Here is a 6,000-nt window from a genome sequence, read left to right on the forward strand (position 1 = left end):
AAGCAACTTTCAGATCCACCATAATGAACCAGTTTCCAGGCTTGATGGCCTGGGACATGGTGTGCAGATTGAGCATGCTGTGGCGGTTCAGGCATCTCCAATACAAGATGGGGTGGAAACTGCCATTTTCCTTGGGTACTAGGAAGTGTGGGGATTAGAATCCCCCATGCTGCCCCAGTGGGGAAGCTTCGCAAATTGCTTACTTTTCCAGGAGAAGGAGTGCCACACACTGCAATAGGTCCCTCATTCACGTCCACACCATGCCTCAGAAGGGGGGTGGATGGGCCTGAAACTACATGGAATAGCCAACTGTTATAATTTGGACTTGCTGGGAGGTGCATGGGCCAGAGACAGCTGGAATGTCACAGCGCTGAAGCGCAGGAGAGGAAGTCCGCCAGTCGTCCTCCTGACATATGTCATGCCGGACCACCAGGGGTGAGGATGTAAGACCTGGCAGTGGGCTGCTGTGGGTGGGCGCCTGCCTGCCAGTTCAAAGATCTTCAGGGGGGCGGGACTGCTGCCTGGGCTTCTGCCTGGGAGCCGAGGTCGGGGGACTCTCTCATTACATTCCCTCTCCTGGGGAGTGCGCGTCAGCTAGGGAATCCAATCCCCTTTTTTCAATCCCGGGATAGGCGGTCCTCCTCCCAGATAACCTGTCTGGTGCCCTTGTCCTTAGACAGGGCAGCGAGGCTCCCCGCAGAGTCCAGCGGCACATGGGTTGGCGGTGGAGACTTGAGATGTGGGAGGGTCAGGGCTTTGGCTGCTATTTGAGCTGCCTGCACAGACAGGAGGGCGCAGATGTGGTCCATCCTGCTATTCAGGGCAAGGATGGCCACATCTCGCTCTCTGTGCATGGAGCTGAACCTCCATCGCTGATGGCGTGGCGGGGAGGGGGCTAGCAATGGTTTAGAAGAGGGGGAGGAGGCCCCTGGGTGTCGCTCTACCACTCTTTCCTGTCGCTCACATGCTTGCAGGGGGGGCATGGTTGCCACAGGAGGAGAAGCTGCCGTGGCATTTGCGGTCTGAAGGCAACAGGCACAGCAGACGCAGGCGGAAAAGCGGGCACGGGGCATGAAAGGGGCTTCACAGGGAGACCGGGGCTTCAGGTGCGTTGTAGCGGACCCAGAAGTCGCAGTCAAATCACGCCCGCTATTGATGCTCAGACAAACGGGGCAGAGGACCTCCCCACTCCAGGCGGGCAAGGTGCGTTGGCCGCAAGCAGTGTGATGGCGGGGGTAATAGGATCTCATCGCCGAGTGCACACGCACATGAACCAGGAAATGTCCAGCGGGGGCACCGGTCAGTGTTTGCACCAGGGGGCACACAACAATTGAAATGCCGCCGAGACAAGTGGAGTGCCTAGCGGGACTCGCCGCTGTAAGTGCACCTCCACTCTGCAATGTTTATGCAACTGCAACACCAACCAGATGCAACCTTGCTGTTGCCGGACAGAACACTGTGTATCCAAACACCAGGTGTAGGATACAAGTGACACGTGGCCCGTAGGCTTAACCACACCGTGTGTGCCGGGGTTTCCGAGGACACCAGGTGACGCAGGGTCTGGGGGACGGGGGGTAGTAGGCCACCAGCCAAAGCGGGGCCTAGAACCGAGGCAGCACCCACAGATGGTGGAACACAGCAGAGCTCGATCCCAGCAAGCAGAGAGAACGAGATCTTGTATAGCCGTAGTCTGTGGGCTGTAGTGCGGGCGCAAGCTGGTGGAGTAGCACCACTCACAGGCGAGATCTCTTTCAACAGACCGAGGCTTTGGCTGGGCGGCCAGGCCTCAGATTTTACTGCTGCTGCTAGCGCTCCTGCAGTGGGGGAAAAAGCCCTGTGGACAAAAAAAAAACAGCAAGCAATCGGATAATAGAGGTGCAGAGACTCTGACCTCCTTCTGGCGATTATTCAAGACACATCTTTTCAGACTGTACTTATAATTTAGTCTTTAATTCTCAAGATTGCACTTATACAATGTTTTGTCATACTCTTGCCTTTGCATTAATAGCAATTGTAGTGTTTATTTTGATTTCCCCTATGCTCCCTCTCCCTTAGTTCTTAGCTTTGACTTAACTTGTCTGCACTTATCAGCTTTTACAATATAGGATGTAAGACCTTATATATTGCTTACTGTGTCTCCTATACACTTGTGTAAATTCTAAATTAGTAATATGTATTATGCCTGAACTGCACTGTATTTTTGCACTTTGTATTGCTCTAAAATTTTGTAAGTCGCCCTGGACAAGGGTGTAAATAAATAAAAATAATAATAATAGTAATAATAATAATAATGGCACTATATTAACACAATTATTATTTTTAAAATGCTCTATTTGTGATCCGAAACTGAAACCAAAAGGGCAGCCAGAGCTCCGGTGTGTGGATGGACAGGATCGAAATTAGCTATAAATATAACTAATAAGGCACACAATAGAGACAGTTGTAGCAAAATGGTGGTGAACAACACTATTAGTGCAGCCAGCCAGCTGAAATACACAGTTCTTAAGGTCTAATGCAACACACAGACATAGAAAGCTCACAGTCTCGGGTCCAGCGAAATGGAATAAGAGGAAACCTGCGCAGACATCACATTTTATAGAAGAGCAAGTGGGAAGGGACCTGTAACAAATAAGTACTATCTTATAACTACATAGCTACATGCAAACATAAAACATTTGCTATTAATATTAACTAAATTATTCATAGACACATGTATGAAAACAATATTTCACAATATTATTTTTAACATTGTGTCAGAATTTGAGTGTAAAAAAATAACCATAGGGAGCAATGTAATACAATAAATATCCAAAACTTGTAAATAAGTGTAACAATACTGTACACATATTCAGTGCATATGAAGAGGACAAAGGGTGTACATTATTCTATCTATAGCTATAAGCCAGTTGTGTCTTTATTTAACTTTGGTCTTATTCATTATTGTGGCATTGTGGGGGGATGACCACAGTGCTGGGGCTCTGGAATAGGTAGGGTCTAGGAAAACAGGAGCTCACAAACTGCAGGGATATGGTGAAAGTAGAGTAATTCATGTGACACAAACCTAGCAGACATTAAAAAAAGACATACAAGAGCTTCATTGAGTCTACCTGAACATGTTTAATGGGTCTCTCTCTACAAATCTGGCATCTTCTGGTTTATATTGTTTTTGTGCTTGTATTTATGCTAGTTTGTGCATGTGCTATATTGGTTTGCACCATTGAGAATTAGCAAATCACATGACCATAAAGTGGGTGGAGTGGGATGTGATGTAAAATTCAAATCAACTCACTTGCTGGCACACTTTTACAGTGATTCAATGAGGACATGATTAATACAGAAATTATCTCAGGATCACAAGACAGGGATAGAAATAGATGGCATTGTATCTCAGGTCAAGATCATCAAAATAGGATAAGTTGCAATACAAACTCATTGTTGTCTCACCATCAATTAGGTCATATCATTTAGATGTATCTGCTTTGGAACATGTACCAACTGAAGTACTTGTAGACCATATTGGAGTTTCTATATGTAGTTATTTACACCTGAAGATTTGCTGCATGTGCACTTTAGGGAAATAAACTTGAAAGAATTTGGTTTGTGGCTAAAACAACAACTATAGAGAAGTATATGTTAAATTGCTATCAAGAATAATATACACCTCCCAAAGCTTTATGTCAACAATGCTTACTGCCCTTTAGACCAGTGGTGAGCAGCCTAAATTAATCAGTGGGCTGCAAGTCCGGGTGTCAAATAAGTGCCTGTGCCACAAGACCATTTTACCACCATTACAAGCAACAAATGCTACATTTTAATTCAAAAATAGCAATATAAAGCAATAAATACATATCAACAATGTAATAAGGCAGAAACACGCTGAAACAAAATAAGCAGTTTTCATACATTTGGGGTTTTGGGTCTGCGTCTCATTGAGCCTGCGGGGGGCGAGAGAAGGAAGGGGTGTAGCGAGTTCCTTTCTCACCTATCAATTGAGGTTGCATAGCTGGATTCCGTTGTCATTACTGAGCCCCCTCATTGTCATACATACAATTCATGTATCACCTCTGTGTTTACTTGTTTTATATTGCTTTTAAATGGGTTTTCTCTCAATTTGTTGAATACGTTGCAGCCTCTTGGTTTGCCAAACACAATGAAAAATGGTATATAGAGCGGTTAGGTAGAAGAACCCAAACACTACGACTAAGACGGCAACAAAGGGCCTGAACGTCTGCTACACCAACCTCACCTCTGTCCCTCTGCCTTTCCAAAGGGGTCCTCTCCATCCCAACAGGCCACCCCTGTTTCTAGACCCATGGTCCCTGTAGCTTTAGGTTACCATGATATGTCCATATTAGAACCACAGAATCCTGTAGCCCTGCTGCCAATGGAGGGATTAGACACTCCGAGAGACCGAACTGTGTCAGGAAGTGAAGTCTGTGTGCGGTCTAAATGAGGCGTGGGGAGGGCTCAACTGAATGACATTACATAGAGGCCTATTTGTACCTTTACACTAAGGTTTCATGTCTTCCCATTGTATGCAGCAATGTCCCATAGTCTCATAGAGCTATTTGCAACTTAAAAGGTTACATACTATTGAATGAAAACATTTTTGTGTGGTCACTTGAACTAATGAGAAATTACATAAATTGCAAAATCAAATTACTGAATACAAATGAGCATAAGAGGTTATTTCACAAGTGGGGGTGTAGTTCAGGCTTATACTGCAGGGTTTTATTATTATTATTTAATTACAAAGACACACCGTGTGTGCCGGGGTTTCTGGGGAAAAAGTTACAAAGACATAGAGATGCTTCTTATTAATTGAATCTCTCTGTATTGTACAGGTTCTGCCATTCTCCCTCTGGTATTGGGTGTTGTCTTCACCCCCTCCCCCAGCAGATCCATACAGTTGACTTTACTCAATGCACATTAGGTAAAGTCTGAAAAGTATGAATCTGTCACTTAACTGCAGCTCCAGTAGAATATTTCCATCCTCCTCTCTGCACCGTTGTTGTGGGTCCTGGTTGAAGGGAAAGAATTGAGTGTGCAGATTGGGAGGACTAATAACCGTTAGGTTCCAGCTTTTAGCTTACCTGAGTGTGATGCAAAGCTCTCCTGGGAAAGTATGAGAAAGAAGAAAAGAAAGTGTGGATTTTCTGGGTTAGCTTCATGGGGAAGAAGAAGGGTTCTTTTAGTTTTTAGGACTTGGCTTTTATTAATCTTCGCCCTCATTATTAAAGGCGATAATAGATTAATTTTAGTTTTGCCTTCCTCCTTAGCTGTTGTATGCTTATTTAATGTTTGTTGTTATCGCATTTTATTGTGCAGACTTCTTGCCCTGCACAATTACACTGATCAGCCATAACATTATGACCACCTGCCTAATATTGTGTAGGTCCCAAAACAGCCTGACCCGTCGTGGCATGGACTCCACTAGACCTCTGAAGGTGTGCTGTGGTATCTGGCACCAAGACGTTACCAGCAGATCCTTTAAGTCCTGTAAGTTGCGAGGTGGGGCCTCCATGGATCGGACTTGTTTGTCCAGCACATACCACAGATGCTCGATTGGATTGAAATCTGGGGAATTTGGAGGCCAAGTCAACACCTTGAAATTGTGATTCATCAGATCAGGCCACCTTCTTCCATTGCTCTGTGGTCCAGTTCTGATGCTCACGTGCCCATTGTAGGCACTTTCGGCAGTGGACAGGGGTCAGCATGGGCACCCTGATTGGTCTGCGGCTACGCAGCCCCATACGCAACGAACTGCAATGCACTGTGTGTTCTGACACCTTTCTATCAGAATGAGCATTAACTTTTTTCAGCAATTTGAGCTACAGTAGCTCGTCTGTTGGATCGGACCACATGGGCCAGCCTTCGCTCCCCACATGCATCAATGAGCCTTGGCCGCCCATGACCCTGTCGCCGGTTCACCGCTTTTCCTTCCTTGGACCACTTTTGATAGGTACTGACCACTGCAGACCGGGAACACCCCACAAGAGC

This window comes from Amia ocellicauda, chromosome 1, assembly GCF_036373705.1.
Source record: "Amia ocellicauda isolate fAmiCal2 chromosome 1, fAmiCal2.hap1, whole genome shotgun sequence".
NCBI classification, from domain to species: Eukaryota; Metazoa; Chordata; class Actinopteri; order Amiiformes; family Amiidae; genus Amia; species Amia ocellicauda.